An 18,489-nucleotide genomic window follows, 5' to 3' on the forward strand; every position below is an offset into this window, starting at 1 on the left:
ACGACTTTCAGCTGTATATAAAATCCTTGAAAGTAACAAGGAAAGCATTTACATAAGCGTGCACCTTTTAACAGCTTGTTTATTTGTTTGTTTTACTTCCTTGTCATAGTAACAAAGTGCATTAGCCCTAGATAGAACTGGGACTTACCTCACGGGCTTAAATGCTACGAAGATTAGTCTTTATTGAGTAAGATCGATAAGGCTACTTCGAAGCCCTTTCGGAAATACCAAAATAATGTAGCAGTAGATTCAATTGTCACTCAACCGATCCCGAGGCTCAGCTACCGCGGAACACCTTGCCCTAGCATCAACCTGTGGACATATGCGATGGTACAGTAACTACTGCAGCTGTTGGGAACCAGTAGCGCTTGCGCAAATGATGCGCTTTGAACTAAAACATGCTAATTGCTAGTCTATCGCTATTGCTCCGCATTTGGTAATTCATTTTGTGGTTCCCGAGCACTTTAGCGGGTGAGGTAGAAGTTGTGTGCATTGTAGGGATGTTACTTCCAGGAAAATTGCTGGGCTGGTGCACATAAAGAGAAGAGTGACCAGTGAAAATTTCGACTGAACACACGAACCAGAAACAGCACTTCTTGTGTTCCCTGCGGCTAGCGTGTAACCCTCGAGCTGCAGTGTGAGCCGCATCGTAGCCAGGAAGAGAAGATTGCGCAGGTGCCCAAATGATTTGGATTTCAACGCCATAGCGTTAAAGAGTTCGTTTCGCAGAAATTTCGGTGTCGGTTTCGGCGACGGCGTCATTGGTTGTGAGCGAAAAATCATCATTTGTCCATGACCGAAAAATCTAGAAAGATGCAAATAAAAAAATAATAAAAATCTTCGCGTTCCGATGACAATCGAACCCAGGCCGCCTGCGTGGCAAGCAGGTGTTGTACCACACAGCCGCCTTTTTTTTTTTTGCAGGGAAAGAAACCATTGCACATAGAGCAGTAATACACAAATTAATAATCAGGCATATTTCAACACAAATCAAGCCCAGGAAACCAGTCTAGAGTGTCATTAGAACGTTCATATATCCCGCGTGTTTGATCACTTGTTCCTGAAGTATATTTCTGTTGATCGCGGAGGCTCTGCATTTAGGTCAATCAGTCTTGCTTTCCAGAAACTATGCAGGCCAATAAGAAAGATTAGGTCAAAGGGAATTGTCCTGTGCTTTGTCACATCAAGATTCCTAATGCTTACAGGGTTGATTTCAAATACTTTTTGCAGTATTCTCTGCAGATCATCCCAAAAGGAGACTGCATCACAACAATCGATAAAACAATGATCAATAGACTCCGGCTTTTTGCGCAATCTGCAATTTACATCCCAGGGAACAGAGTCCTTTGGTGCCTTTCCATGTCCTCACAGGAAGAGTACCTGTGTGCACCTTAAAAAAGAACGTCTTCGTTACCGGAGACACGCACATTTTGTTAAATCGATTTAATAAATTAGAAAACTGACGATTTCCAAATGTAGCCCGATATAGTGGAATCAGAAAGCCTACACTAATAACACTCTTCGCCTTATGCTTTCGGCTTGCGCTAAATAAATAGGTTGTTGAAAATCGCGTTTTCAGAAATAGTACGGCATCCACAATTTTTTTTTTTTTGAAACCCATAGAGCGAACAGTTTTCCACCAGTGATTACTCGCTTAGAGGTGGTAAATGAAGCGAGAGACGACCTTGAGTCACCTCTCGTAGAAACGGATGTGTCACATCGCGAGAGTAAATAAAAATGTTGCAGTGGCTTAGCTCGGCTATGCCAGAATAACGTAGCGTTAGCAAAGGTTCAGTTAAATATTCTTAGCTTTCCTGATTGTCTAGGATTAGTTTGATTATCATGCTTACTGGTGCTCCAATGGCACACGCACGGTATATGTATTATGTGGCACATGTATACTTATTTTGCCAGGCAACTCCTTCGGTATCCGACGAGTTAAGCTTCTCCGCTCCTCTGCGCCGTTGAGCAGCATTTGCGCTCTCGTTCTCCATGGCTATACCACACTGACAAACGCCAGTCAGAGGCGCTATCAAGCGGCACCAGCGCAGTGTCAAACGGCAACTGCACAGCGAAGGCGAATAGCTGCGCGCGCGCCGGCGACAATACGTCTGCCACGGCTACGACGTCACTCCTTTGGACAGCGCCGACCGGCGGCGGCGGAGTGCGCGGGAGGTGCCGGCTCCGGTGCGTGACATCACTGATCCTCGCGCATGAGCAGCACGGCTCTTGAGGAGGCACGGGAAACTGCCTCGGCTAGGCCAGTGTAGCTAACGCTACAAAACGTGCTACCAATTACCATAACAACAAATGCGCAAGGCCAACACCACCCCTTACAAGAGGAAGGAACAAGTCATCTCTCCTCATTAGCTTCCAAGTAGAGCGCCAGGAGGAGCGGGCGAACATCCTGTGAAATGACTGAATACCTTTTTTTCTGGGAAAAATGAAGGACTTGAACACATGAATTAGTTTGGCAGCTTAAGATACATTGCAGACGTTTGCCCTCGCAAAGATGAAGAATTGCACCGCAAGCTTCAGATGCATGGCGAAGTTTTATGCCACAGACCAATGTGCGTTACTGTTGTGACATTGATCAAGGGGAACGCCAAGATAACGCACAGTACCCGTGTCCCAACTAATACCGGCATAATGCAGTGGAGTGACTGCCCACTGACCAAACGAAAATCCTCGGGACTTAGCAAAACTGACGGATGCACCAGTAACTGCACAAAATGGTTGCGTTAGACATATTACTTCCTTACCACTTTTCATAACTGAACATATAACTGCAACCTCGGCATAAGCACGGACTTTTAGAGATGATGTGCCATAACTCAAAGCTATGACCGTATTCTGTGACACAAAGCTTCTAGATGGAGAGCAAAAACTAGCAGTGAAAGGGGACATCCTTGCCTCAACGAGGAGCGAATATGAATAGGAGCTGGAAGGGAACCGTTTACGATTAGCTTAGTTGTTCCACTACCGTAGCACATGCCAATTCCATTCAGCAGAATGTTGCCATTATTGATATAGCTAAGAATTTCAAGAAAGGCAATCATGGCTGACTTTATCAAAAGCTTTAGCGAAATCTAGTGGAATGAGATGAATCTGGTCATAGCAGGGGCGTAGCCAGAAATTTTTTTCGAGGGAGGGGGGTTGAACCATACATTATGTATGTTCATGCGTGCGTTTGTATGTGTGCGCGTATATATGCGCAAGCAAAATTTAAAAATTTTGGAGGGGGTTTGAACCCCCCCAACCCCCCCCTTAGCTGTCGGACACGAACTGAAGAATTGAACGGGCAATGTGGATATCCTTCTGCATGCTGCGCCCTCTGATCCCTCAAGTCTGATGCTCTCCGACAAGATCACGAATGGCAGATTGCAGCCTATTTGCTCGAATTTTAGCGAACATTTTAGTCATTATTACATAACAATATCGGTGGGTATCCGCCCATATGTTTACTGACATGCGCTGAGTCCACTTTAATAATAATATCTGGGGTTATATCCCAAGCCCACGATATCATTATGGGAGAGGCCGCAGTGGAGGGCTCTGGAAATTTCGACCACCTGGGGTTCATTAACGTGCACCTAAATCTAAGTACACGGACCTCAACTGAGTCCACTTTCAGAATGAGTATAGTATTGTCATGATAAAAAGTTGTCGGTAACATGTTAATTTCGAAAGCATATTTGAAAACCTCCAAGAGAATTGGACATGACCTTTCTTGAAACTCCTTATAAATCTCACCTGTGAGACCATCCGGACTAGGCCTACTTTTTTGTTCTTGTAGATTTTTCACAGCCAGAGCAATTTCTTGAAAAGAAATGTTTTCATCACGGTGTCCAGGGACTATCGATGTAGCAAAGAGTGCAGTATAATACCCCTCGAAGTCTTTTAAATTGAAGGTGTATCATAAATTAGTTCAGACTGTGTCTCAATTTCGTTAATTTCCTTAGAAAATGCGTGTCTTCTTTCATCATCAGAACTGCGTTTTGAAGGTTAATCACACAAGAATCGCATCTCACGTGATCGAATAAGTGCCCCTCTGTAACGTTCCTTGTCAAAACATTGCACGTGTGCTTTGACAGAACGTACGGCATCTGCGTATAGTCCAGGGTGTTTTGACTCCAAGCGGTACAGTTCCACAAGCTCGTCTAAGTAGGCTTTTTGCTGCCACTTTCGTTCTAAAGCTAAGCGAGATGATTCTTCTATTGCAAGCATTTTTACCTCTTGTTTAAAACTATCCAATTGAGCAAACATATTGTCATTTTTACGAGCGAATGAACAAATAGTTATACAATACACGCCATCAACAAGGGTGTCGCGCTGCAATAATATGTTGTTAAATTTCCATAAGTCCCAATTCACGTGGCACAAGCGGCGTCGAGGTGATCCAAAAGATGCCGATACGATACATTGGTCAGAGAAAAATATAGGGCGAAATGGATAATTTGTTACCGTACTCGCGAGGCATTCGGACAGATAAACTCTATCTACACGAGCTAGAGACGAGCAACATTAACTGTGTGTGTACCCCTGGTGATCGTGCAAAGTGTAGTGACCGATATGATCGCAGTGCGGTGGCTGCATTTTCGATGGAGGCGAAAATGGTTGAGGCCCGTGTACTTAGATTTAGGTGCACGTTAAAGAACCCCAGGTGGTCGAAATTTCCGGAGCCCTCCACTACGGCGTCTCTCATAATCATATCGTGGTTTTGGGACGTTAAACCCCAGATATTCTTCTTCTTCTTCTTCTTCTTCTTATTATTATTATTATTATTATTATTATTATTATTATTATTATTATTATTATTATGATCGCAGTGCGGCAACTTTGCTCAGCCTGATCAGAGACAGTGGGCTTGTTGATGTCGGTTAATGCGAGAATGCATAGATTCGGTTTACGCACTTCAATTGCTCGTCTCCAGCCGCCCTATTTATTGAAGATGCTTCAGAACAAAAACGCTATATGAATGTCATGTAGTGGAAGGAGTCTCCTTAACGCATGTAATTTGGCGTGGCAAAAACATGGAATAGTGCCAGGCGTCAATATATGTGAATTACGCAACGCGTGGCTCTTTTAAAGGCCCACTCATTACAAAGCACTGGGACATCATCATCATCACGACTAAATGCATCATCACGAGTAAATGCATCAACGAAGTGAACAGCTGCGTAGGATCCCGTGTTGTCTTACGGACGCGTAGTGGGTCCTTCTTTGATTCGCAAAAGAAAGAATCATGGTGTAGTGGGCACTTAACAACTGTACTTGCAGTAGGCATTCTAGGATAACTTGAAAAATCCAATGTTACGCGGGCCAATGTTCGTTTCCTTAAGTCACGGTTGAGGCATGCACCTAGAGCCGAAGCGAGACTAGCAATTTAGAAGGCGATGCGCATGGGGCCCGATTAAGCTATCGCGTTCTACTCTTGAAGGCAAAGCTCAAGCGTCCTTTGGGTTCTTTTTTTTTTCTTTGATCACGAAAATTTTCCAAGATCCTTTGTGCGTCCGGCGAAATTCGCCCTCTGGAAAATCTCTGCCTGCTGCCTTGGAGTCACGGATAACATTTTTGCTTGCGTGGTAGCTATTGCCAATGCGACAGCCGATTCTTCCGCAGCTTTCATGCTGCCGGTTCGAATCTAGCCTTCAGCCCTAAGGTCACCGTCGTTGCCTACGACCGCAATGACTATACCACACGAGTGCGCACACTCCGCTAAGTCTACGTAGGCAGCGTCCTAGGCGTATGTCCCGCGCCACCGCCCTATTGAAAAATTCCATATGTACGGAGTCCGCAGATACGGACTTATTGGAATATGGAATGCCATATCACCGTATCATACGGAAATCCGTAAGATACGGAAATCCGTAAGATAGGGATATCCGTATGATACGGAAATCCGTAACATACGGATATCCGTATGATACGGTGATATGGCATTCCATATTCCAATAAGTCCGTATCTGCGGACTCCGTACATATGGATTTTTTCAATAGGGCGAAGCCACTGGATTCTTATACTAAAGTTTCATCATCTTCCTCATAATTGTGGTGAGTCGAATTTTGCGCTGTTTTCCCTGCTTATGCAACCATTAACCAACTAGCCCAGGTCTCAACTCTAGCAAGCTGATTCAAACGCCTTCTGATGTCGCTGTTTGGTTGGTGGAGCTCGGGGACGAGTAAACGCCAGCTCGGCGCATTGCTTCAATGCTAATAAGGCAGCGACAGGGGCTAGTTGGTACTTCTTCATCCTGCGATGCGCTGCCGGGTATGACGCGGACCGATAAAACGAGAGACAAAACAGGCTGATGCGCAAAGTAACAACTACTTTATTTAGAGAAAGGACATACTTGTGTACAAGAAAAAATTAAGGAAGGAGGAGCAAGAAAATGGGGGGGAAAGTGAGTAATCAAAAAATGGTACACGAAAATAGAAAGCATATCAGCCAGTTCACCAGTGCAAGCGAAACGTGTCATGAGTTATGTATTCAGTGACATGGTTGCCTTTTAGAAGGTAATTTCTTTTTGAGAGAGGACGATCGAGGGCGTTTCATATGAACATCAGCGAAGGGTGCGTTAGCACTCCCTCGGTTGCCCTATCTCAAAAATAAATTAACTTTTTGAAGGCAACCACGTTACCGCATACATAACTCATGACTTGCGTCGCTAGCGTTGTTTGACAATCTCATATGCTTTCTTTTTTCCTGTATCATTTTTCGATTACTGAATTTCCCCCCATTTTTGTGTTGCTCCTTCCTTTTTTTGTTCTTTTACACAAGTCTGTTCTTCCTCTAAATAAATAAGATGTTACTTTGCGGATCAGCCTGTGTTGTCTCTCGTTTTTTCGGTCCGTGTCATACCTGGCAACGCGTCACAAAATCAAGCTTCGATGCTCCCTTTTATTTCATTAGTTTATTAAGGCGAAAGCCTTATATGCCTCGTGAGAAGCAAAATTTGACCGCCGGCGTGCCACGGCGTCGGCGTCAACTTTAGTGATCATCATAATCAGGTCATGACGTCACTGGATGACGCCACGTATCGCCAAAACTTCTGCCATAGTGACTTCACGATAGTCGTGACGTCATCATGAAGTCACTATGGCATCATATAGTGTGAATACACATGACAACGCCATCACATGACATTGTTGCTTGGTCAAAGATGGGCGGACCACGCGTGTAGTGCAAAACTAGGTGAGGCGCAGAAAGCCTCCGTAGGGGGCGGAGGAGGACCAATAGATCGAGTGAGAAGAAAAAAAGATGGCTTTCGCCATCGAGTAGCCTCGCTTCTCGGCGTTGCTGAGTCATGCACCTTATACGCTTCAGCAAAATGGCAGCTTTTCATTTCTGAACTGTGAGGACTCGATGTGAGTGAGTTCATCGATAGATGAAACCCTGAAAAACTTTGATTGCTGCTGAGACAAAAACCAGTCAAAAAGACGCCGGACAAGGGGAAGAAGTGACACACACAACGACTGGACTAGCAACTGTGCTTTATTAGCTGAAAGCACCTCTCAGAAGAACCACGGCGCATGCGCTGATCACGTAAAACCATGAAACCAAAACCCAAAACATGAAAAAAGCGAAAACAGAAATTGACCTACATAACGGCCAAGAATCTAACGCGAGATTGACAGGAACATTCCTTCTGTAATAATGAAATGGACACTGTAGTGCTGACACAATCATCGCGGTGCATGTTTATATGATAAGCTTCAAGGATTTCGCGCTCCGATCGTTGTGTGTGTCACTTCTTCCCCTTGTCCGACGTCTTTTTGACTGGTTTTTGCCTCAGCGTCATGTACCAACTGACCCAGACTTCGACGTTTTTGATTGCTGCCTTTGCAACTTCTCCCTTTCCTGTATTTCCCAATCACCTATTCGAACTGAATGAAGACGTCGCATGCCCAACTTATAACATTTGACCGTTCACGTGATACAACATTTGACGCAAAGGATAGGTGATGCGCATCCAGCCCTTTCTTTTCCCATGTAACCATCACATGCTTGCTTTCGCGCTGGTCGCATACGGCGTGCGGCTCGACAATACCTGTCGCAGTTGCACTAAACACAAAACATCACGGTCACAACGAAAAAACGCCGCCCCGGGTCACCGTGTAATAAACATATTGCAATAAAGTTCATCACGAGATTCTTATGGTCACAGAACAGAGAAGGAGCAGTGGAGAGAGCAAAGGCAGGGATCTAAACCGGTTTCGAATAGAGGTTTGCTACCCTACGCTGGATACCCTTACAGAAATGTATGTAGACAGTCTATAGACTTTCTAAAATGTGTTTAGACATTTCATAGACTGTCTAAATTGATTGTGGTAGGGGTAGTTTCAAAGTTTTAAAGCCGATTCACTAATACACTTGGGAGGATTTGTCTTTCTAAAGACGTCCATATGTTTTTATTCCAGCTCACATTTCCCCTCTGTCTTCTGCTGACCTACCGACAGTTCTCCTAATGAAAATAAGGAGTATACAACGAGGCAGAGTTACAATACTGAAGCACCCATCAAGAGAGGGGTGCTTCTCTTGACATCACTACACATTGATAATGGGGTTATCAACTTCCTTTTTGTTTTACTAGAAGAATCTTACATGGTACTTGCTATTTTGCAATCACCTTTTGTCTATTTTTGTCAAACAATTGTGTGTTCAGATAAGTTCTGAAATGACGAAACCTGTTTGAGAAAACGCAATGTGAGTAACCACAGAATGCACTGATTGAAAAGAAAACCTATATAATGTGTGCTCTGTCGACTGAATCCCATTAACTAAAGCCGCCCGTTAACTAACAAGGCCCCTTCAAACTTACTTAATTAAGCTGAACTCCAGTGCAATGTTTTATATGTGCTTGTATGTTGCGCCTTGTAGGACCTAGCGCCTTGTATGTTGCGCCTTGTAGGACGCCTTGTATGTTGCGCCTTGGACCGAAAGCGGAAATGGCTGTTTTATGGGCGTAGACGCGTACACTGTAGTTCATCTTCTTTTTTTTCTGGTTTGTGCAACAAAGCTAGCAAGCGGGAAACGCTAAAATAAACCAACTATGGCATATATATGAGATCTTTTGAAATTCATGAGGTTAAGTAAAGTGGTAGTCACTCGCCGCTCTCCTGGAAAATTCCGCGGTATGATGATTTGGCTCTGTTTTGAAGGTTATGAGTGCCTTGAAATGAAGGATTGTGTTTCATGCCCTCACCGAGAATACGAAGGCCGGAAGACGCATGCTTCTCGTCTCTGGCCCTGAATGTATACTGACTCAAGGAGAAACAACATAAAGAACGAATCACGCGCGTTGCGAGGAGGCAGGCACGATGAGCGAAACTAGAGCAGCCACCTCGCGAGCGTTCCGGAGACTCCGCTTTAAAGGGCCTCAACGCTGAAATCCTTTCGCTTATTCTCAAGCCCTTCTTCCCGCTTGTGCCTTCCTTCTCCGCGTTTTTTTTCAGCGCCTCTGCATTCTGCGCGGAGAAAATTTGACGGCGTTGCTAGCCGAGCGCGTTGTATGCGCTTCCAACGCTTGCTCGTTTTGCGCTTAGCGCTTGTGATGCGAGTTTTCTAGGTTCTCGCTTGCCCTCAGGATGCGGTGAAATGCCGCAGTTTTCTGAGCACCGGCCGTAGTTACGTGCAGTGAAGCTGGTAGCGAGTATTCCCAACATAAAGCCTACTTCTTTTCTTCAGTAGCGAATACGAACAATTTAAGAATAACCGGCGACAATTGGTATTTGTCTACAGTTCCAGTAATTACCACCGAGAAACATCCCTCTCAGTTGATCAGTTTTAAGAGATGAGAGGTATACTACTAAGCTAAATTTGTGCAAATGAACGCTCGATCATAAAGGCACTTTGTGTTTATTACGAATAGTGGTGTGTTACACTTAATGGCTAACTTAGTACTGTTTGTGCCGACGGTAGCTTTGCGAGCTTGCTGAGGTTTACTTTGTCCAATAAAAATGCTGCGGCATCCAAAGGAGCTAAAGTGAATGTCTGACGCCAAGCTCTCACTTTCACAAAGCGAGCAAGCTTTCTTTTACATCAAAGAGGCCTCAAGGAAGATTCGAACGGCATCAAAGGAAAGAGTGAGTCGCATTTTGGTCTTTGTATAATGCACCACCAACGTCTATACTTTCTTTTTGTCCATCTAGGTTGAGTTGACGTCTCCGAAATCTCAGATTTCCAAAGCAACCTATGCGACTTCATTGCATGGTACGGTGCACCAAATTTCGCAGTCGGTAAGATCTTCGAACGAAACACGAACATAGGGTAAGCTAAGAGAAACGCCGTTTCGCCGCGAACAGCGGGGTTGCGCGACAGCTTTCGCAAAGCCGAGTGAACCCGGTTGCGGAAAACAGAGCGTTGGTTCAGCCCAAGCCGACAAGACGGATTGTAGATGAAGGATGAGAAGAGAGAGTGAGAAATAGAAAAGAGAGGAAGAGGAGAGTTGGGGAGAGAAGAGAAGAGCCTGTCACTGCCGGATCTCCTTTCCGGAGATCCGGCAGTGAGAGGCATTTTTTGCTTGCTCGAATCTGCAGGAAGAAGGGATGTACGGTGAACAAGATAAGAAGCGTTCCGCTGCAATCAAACAGCGCATAGTCGCCCTTTCGTCTCTTTGGATGAACACAGGGATCTGTAGTATTTTTGTAGAGCCGTAAGGCTTCGAGAAAATTTTGTAGCTTTTTCTGTTCTCTCTCTTTTTCTCAGGGAGGGAGTCAGGCGGAAGGGGAACGCTGATCAATAAATAAGTTGAAGGAAACAAACACTTACATACATAAAGGCTGAAGCGACACTAGCAATGAATACAATATGGATTACATACATGGCGTAAAGAAGGTCCGTGGAAACGCGAATCGTTGCGGAAAGGAGAGAAAAAAAGGTATTGTCATCCACCCTACGGTCGCACGAAACCGTAAGAAAGCCCGTACGTTCTTAGAAAGAAATCTGCCCAGTTGGGACAATGATCTATGAAGTTCCAGTCAAGCCCCAAGGACCACAAATTCAGTTGAGCCTTGCCGAATAGTAAATCTGTACAGCAGGCGAATCCAAAAAACACATTTTAATAAAGATATAGTTCTGTGGCACACCAACGTACCCTCCAGCGTACCCCTGCATATCTGATGCTATATCTTAGACAAACATAATAATCTTGAATTTTGGAGCAACTCAGATTGGTAAGAAAATCCCGCTTACCATGACAGAATTTGCGTTTCTCTTGTGTGTCCAAATAGTTTTTTATCGCTATGGTGGTCCTTAATAGTGTTCGTGTGGTATGTTCTAATACAAGGACATGTACAAATTCAAACGTCTGAAACGGTTTCGTTGGCCTCTTGAGGAAGATATGTCATTTTTTAACAACAATTATGGGTGTGCACACATCTTCTCACACGTCGCTAGATGGTTAATGAGAAAAGTAAACGTAACAGCAGTATTCTGCCGATTGCTTACTGCGTTAGAGCCGTAACTGCGCCTGCATACTTAAGCCATGCCTCAGTGGGAGGGGCCTAAAATACCCTAATTCGTGTCATTCCGTTTCTCTGCGATTGAGTTGCCGTGTAAAGAATAGCGTAACGTAAAGAGCAGTTGTGCGAAATAAACCTGCCTGCCTGGCTCTTTTCCCGCTTTGTGTCGAACTGTTTTTACCGGGCGAAAAGTTAAGAAATGGAAAGCTTTATGAGACATGGTTACATCATTAGAGAAGAAGATATAGACAAAAAGCAGCTTGCTGGGCTAGTTGGTTCAGCACCATCGTAAAAATCAACGCAAATCAGCTGTGTTTTCTTGAAAAACACACATATATATATACTCGTGCAAAAAGTCGCGTGGTCAAAAACTTAACGGCAAGGTAGAAGGTTTCATTCAGTGGTTAGCGCTCAGGAAATCAGGGTACAGACATTGGCTGCGTGTACTGGAAGATCGAAATCAACAGGCTTTACTGCACCAAATATAACAGAAATCAAATGCAAGCGAACAGAAACGTCGTTTTACCGTGATGAGCATTGATCTATGAAGGCGGGGTCAGCGTAGTTATTCTAATTTTTTAGTTCTTTCGATGCAGCCTCAGTTACACTATTCTGCAGTGCTCTAATGGTGTTTAATAATACCAGTAAATAACAATCCCCACATAAACATTGATAAAGCATAAGTAATGCTTATGGTTGAGAACATGCATGCAAATGACAGGAATAACTGTACTTTACGCTGCCATGCGCAAAAATGACTCATACATAGGTGAATTTTGGAAAAGGTACATGAAGCTCGCCCGAATAATAAATTTTCCCGGCGACGTGCGCTTACGACACGGCAGAGAAGTTGAGAAATCAACGTGGCAATATGTTTAATTTTGCAGCGCTGTCGCAGCAAGCCGCTAACGCATAAAACTCTATTTCTTGTGCATGCATGAAAGCCGACCTTTTTCGGCTAGCCTTCACACTTACCTGCCTTAGGAAAGCTGCCGAAAAAAGTAAAGTTGATCTTCTTATGAGTATCGTAAGACCAACTCACTTACGGCTATCATGTAGACAGAAGCGCCCAGGTCTTGCACCTTCTGTGGAAAATTCATGGGGCACATTTCTTTCTCTAAAAAAAAATAACTGCTCCTTGGACCCTCACTGGCATGTCCATCTATTGCTACATGACTAAGCAGAAATCAGCACCGTAAATGTTTAGCTTCGTGTGAAGCGAAAATTAAAGCGTGCAAATTTTGGCTCGTCCCCCCTCCTCCTCCACCCCCCCCCTTGTGCTACACGTCAAAAGGCAATAGGCCAGGCAGTGCTAAATTCTTACAGCAGAATAACTGCTTGTCTATTGAAGCAAGCCGAGAGGCCTATACCTAGAATAAGAAGAAGAAGTCGAAACAAGACAACAAGACAAGGGGCAGGGCGGGGGGGGGAGAAGACAATAAAGAAGAAGTTCGATAGAACAAGATGGAGTCTCTTGTGTTCAGTTAATAAGTGAAGTTTTATTACATATTATTTTGGGGAATAGGAACGAGACTTAGCAAGTTGGTCAGCTGGCAGTACATGGTCCGTCTTCGTATGTCCCTCGTCCGAAAGTTCTTGCGCTAAGGCACAATATTGGGGAATGTGATTGCTTGTTTTGTTAATACTTATGCAGAGCTGTGTTCCTTTGTTTTTACTATTACCGCTCCTGCACTGGCCTTGATAGGTCTGCAGTACCACGTGAAAAATATATATACCCTTACTTTCTTCTTCGCGTCTCTATACGTACATTCTTGTAGACACAACAACGAACAAGTCGAATCTCTGGAGTGCGCTCTGTCTTACAAACAACCGCAACGACAACGCAGCTCTGCGGGACTCAAGAATGACGGATGGTCCCCTGGGTAGGCTTTGTCGTGGTCGCCGCCGCCGCTTGTGGACGTGCGCAATTTTGCAGTTTGTGGAACAGATGAAGAAGTGCAGCGGGAAAGTCAAAAGGCGAACGTGTATAGAAAGACGCCAGAGCCAAACGCTGTGGTCGTAAAGGCCTGCCCTAACGTAGAGGCAACTTGAAATTGGTCGATACAAATAACGAAACACAGAAGTAAATACGAAAGCGTATATATATCTTAAGTGATGGAAAACGGATTTTGAAGAAAGTGACGCTGACAGCGAAAAAAGAAGCACCATTGCCTAAGGACATCATGTCTGCCCTTCGTGGACAGACCACGACAACAGCAAAATGTTCATCCCTGAGGCATTATCGGCGAATACGTACGTTCGGAACACGAAGAAGAAAAACTGGGGGACGCTTAAGCTTCGCCTTTAAGAGTTGAACGCGATAGCGATATCCTGGCCCTAGAGTGCGTACTTTGACCACTTAGTGCATACTTCTTATTGCATGTTGTTACTCGAAAAGTTCAGATTGTACATTACTGCAATGTAATTGACAAATTACAAAGCGGTCGGAAAGCCGCAGCACGCCGAGCTTTGGTGTGCCTGCCTTCTCTGCCTCCGTCTTTGCGCGGTCGCCCTCGTTGCCGTGTGCCACTTGGCACTGATGCCCAACCAAAACTCGCCGATGAGGGAGACACCACAGTTTGGTTGGCGCTTTTAGGCGACACAGAGAACATCACAAGCGTGTCAAGAGCCCGGTGGCGTGAGAGGAGGTCTGTGCGCATGGCATTTTTTTTTTCGAAGTAGAAGACCAGTGGAAGGCGCTGCTGACGTCCGCGAACCCTGAGGACCAGCTCCGGTTGGTGGACAGGGCTCGAGCGTCAGCTGCAAGCCATGGCTACCTGGAATGAGGAAGTTACCCACCTCTGGGCGAAGAGCACGCGCGCCTGGTCCCTCAATAAAGTTTAATTCTCTCTCTATCTCTCAGTGCACCCACTACGTGTGTGTAACAGAATGCCCGCACTAAGGTGTGTGCCTTAGGTAATGGGTAGCATGCTTTAAACCAGGAGGAATTATGCGCGAGAAGCTTCTTCGAAGTTGCGATGCACCCATTACGTGGTCTTAAAGGAATGCGCACAGTAATGTGAGTGCCTTTTGTAATGGGTGGCTGGCTTTAAACCACCAAGTCGTTAGGATATTCACATCGTGTGACGCCCGAAGGCAATGTACAGTCGAGTGCGATTTGAAGGTTACCGCACGAGCGTCGACGATGGATGGATGGATGCTATGAGCATCCCCTTTATAACGGGGCGGTGACATGCCTGCCACCATGCTCGAAGAAAAAAAAAAACAGAAAAAAAAGCTTTTTTGTTTCATGTTGGCCTAATACCTTCTCTACATTGAATAAATCTATGTTATTATACCAAAAAAAATATAAATTCACGGTCCATCTCTCTGCCTCTTAAGGAAGAATGACCTTATTTTTCCCCAATATTTATTTTTGTACTTTATCTCTACTTTTCTGCCACCAATACTCTAACCGTCTCTTACTTATTTCTATCGCGGACGTGTTCAGCTTTCCATTGTTGTCCCTAAAACCCAAGGCTTCATGTAGACTCGTGCCCACACGTATACCTGGGTGAATATCGCCACATTCAATCAGTACATGTTCCATCGTTTCCTTAGTTCCCCCGCAGCATGTACATTGTTCTTCTTCGTTACTGAATCTCGCTTTATAACTACGCGTTCTAAGGCAGCCCGACCTTGCTTCAAACAGTAAAGGGCTCCCTCTTTAATTATAAAAGATTTCCCTCCTTATTTCATTTTTTCCCTTTCGGTAGTTACTCAGAGCCGGCTTCTTTTCCATCGCTGTCATCCAATAAGTCCTCTCCGCCTCTCTGACCTTCCGCTTAATGCTCCTTGTTGCCATATCGCCCGCACTGCTAGCCGTATATTTACTGGTGAGCATCCTAGTTCTTTTTCTCCACTGCGTGTCAACGCTTTTTCTATACAAATACCTGAAAACCTTCTCTGCACATCAACTCTTCTTCATTTTCCTCAGCCTCTCTTCGAATCTCATTTTGCTCTGAGCTTCCCTCACTTCAAAGCCTGTCCATCCCATATCACCCTTTACAGCCTCATTTGTCGTTGTCCCGTGAGCGCCCAACGCGAGGCGGCCCACCGTTCTTTGATTTACATCCATTAAAAGGACGGCAACAGCGCCACGGCCCAGAATCCTCTTTCGAGGAGAGGGAGGTATCAGGCAAGCTTCACTCACTCTTTCGTGCTGTTCCTTAAGCTGCGATCACTCCCGTCTGAGGAAAGTGCATTCTCATTTTTGTTTTATGACAACGGGACGTATTTTGTTCAACTTAGCAAGCTGTTCAAACGAAGCAGTGCCAAGCACCGGCTTTACCAGATCTTTGCCAGCAATCTCGTTATCGTACGCGGAGATAAGAGCCAACAAAGAATACGCTTGATCGCAACGAATAGAACGTTTAAAATATAGAGAAAGGGTGTAGAGTTCGTCGTAGGGGCGATTGTTGCAGCATGGAATAGCCACCGAGGGCGAGAAGAATGCGTAACCTTGATTTTCACTGTTCCGAAACGTGCCGCTAGGCCCCTCGACGCTAGGCCGGTCGACGCTCGCGCGATAACCTTCAAATCGCCCTCGACTGTACGCCCTTGAAGCTTTTTGGATTTTTCGGTCACGGAAAAGATGATGATTTTCGCTCACAACCAACCTCTACTACTTGTACTTTGCCCTACATGGTCTGCACGCGCGCTTATCCCAGTCGGGGGGGGGGGGGGGGGGGGGTGTACATCTTGTGCTTTCACCGCAAAGTTTCCGTTGAAGTTACAGAGCTGACGAAGGCCACTTCGCTCCCTGCAGCGGCCGCGTTTGCGAAGGGAGGACGCTGCTCGAACATGAAGAAATAGCAACTGTGACAGTTGATAGCTCGCACTCGTCCTGTGTATACCTGTGCGTTCGTGTCTTGCGTGCTCCTTTATGTTTGACCAGCGCGTTTTAGTGTCGAGTTTTGAACGTTGTTAGCTCGCGCTCGTGTTCTGTGTGCTCTTTTCGTGCGTCCTTAGTGCTTGAGGAGCGCGCCGCACGTTTCGGGCCGTTTGCCGTTCTTCGTGTGGCATTCCAATTTGTTGCCATCACATTCATTGCTTGGGCCTTGCGGCAAAACTGTGAGTTTTTTTTAATGTTTTTAATAAGTATGTTCGTGAGCCACACAGTCATGACTGTTCCGACGTGTAACAATGAAACAAACATTCTAAAAATAATAATAATAATATCTGGGGTTTAACGTCCCAAAACCACGATATGATTATGAGAGACGCCGTAGTGGAGGGCTCCGGAAATTTCGACCACCTGGGATTCTTTAACGTGCGCCTAAATCTAAGTACACGGGCCTCAAACATTTCGCCTCCATCGAAAATGCAGCCGCCGCGGCCGGGATTCGATCCCGCGACCTTCGGGTCAGCAGCCTAGCGCCGTAACCACTAGACCACCGTGGCGGGGCACAAACATTCTATATTTCAGAAATGGCGTCATTAGGCAGATCGGTATCGATGTTTATCGAATCCTGTTTGTAAATCTCCCGCTCAGAAATGACCCATTTGAAAGATAAGGTGAAGGCTTCTTTTTAAGTACCAACGTTAGCTTACATCGTGTTCAAGTTCCTCCTCTTCCCCACACCCTTCAGCCTTCTTCACTTCCCCGGCCCTTGCGGGAACTGCATTGAGTGGCTGCGTCCCGCTGGCTGAGGTGAGTTCGAGGCCCCTGACCTAGTGCCTTGCTGTCATTGACTGCATTTTACCTTCTTACGGCATTGCTACAGAACACGAACTCGCGCTGTTAGTTCACAGGCGCTCCTGAAGTCCAAGTGTTCGTCCATCTCTTTATTACTCTTCTTATTTCTTCTCTACCCTTTCCTGTCTATTATTCCCCCTCTCCCCCACCCCAAGTGTAGGGTAGTCAACCGCGCCAAAGCTTGGTTAACCTCCCTGCCTTTCCTCTTCGTTTCTCTCTCTCTCTTACGGCATTCATTCTCTGCTTGAACTCCAAAAAAAAAGCGAACAAAAGAAGAAGAAGCGGTCACTACCGACCTCGTGAACAAAAGGCACACGAGGAGCTTCTTCCGCCGAGTATTCCAACGACATGTCGACCGGAGGAATTCCTCCCTCGCACCGTTTTTGTAAAGAATGGCGCCAATAATGAAGCCTCCCCCAAACAACCCTACCGCAATGCGGTCCCGTACATACCGGGAATCAGCGAGCAACTGGCGAGGGCGTTGGGGAAGGAGGGCAGCCCGGCGGCACATAAACCCCCGTCAACACTTGGACGACGATTTCCACGGCCATAAAACCGGCGGCCAAAAGAAAGATTCCCTGGGCTAGTCTACGAAGTTCCCTGCCCTGATTGCCGCGTCAATTACATCGGCGAGACGAAAAACTTTCCGCAAATGATACATCAACGACGAAACGACGTACGTAGCTTCAATTCAGCACGAACCGCTCTCGCAGAACACAGCTAGAAGATGGACGATCGAATCAACTTCGACGCCGCCCGGGTCATCGAAACGGAAATTAGCAGCATCAAAAGACAATTCTTAGAATCTTGGCATATTCAAACGACACCTGGAAACATTAACCGCTCAACAGTGACACTGCCTAGCGTGTATGTACACGGTCTCCGGAACCAATGTATAAGAGAACCCAGTAACAAGAGCGGCGGGGAAAACGACAGTAGAGAGGGAGACAACCACTAAAAAACACTGGCTTCGGAGGGATCACATATTTCGTATTTGCTCCATAATACGTTACTTCAGTCTGTGATTAGGAAAAAACCGGCTGCCTTAAGCAAAATTTGGCTAATTTGGTGTTGGCAGGGACCGGTATCGGCCAGCATGAAACGTAAATGTGAATTTGTTTGCCTCCAAGGTGATCAAAGCAATTATCGAAGGACGGAATTTCCATCATGGGGTTGCTGAAAGTTAGCGGGCGTTCACCACCAATGTTACCTTCGATGCCATAGAAAAGTGCGAGAGAAAAAGTTCAGGGTCGAAGATTTGTTGTTATGGTAACTTCTTGCTTTCTTTTTTTCTAATACAACAGCCTCTAGGAAACCCCCCCCTTGTA

This window comes from Rhipicephalus sanguineus, chromosome 6 (genome assembly GCF_013339695.2).
Source record: "Rhipicephalus sanguineus isolate Rsan-2018 chromosome 6, BIME_Rsan_1.4, whole genome shotgun sequence".
NCBI lineage: Eukaryota > Metazoa > Arthropoda > Arachnida > Ixodida > Ixodidae > Rhipicephalus > Rhipicephalus sanguineus.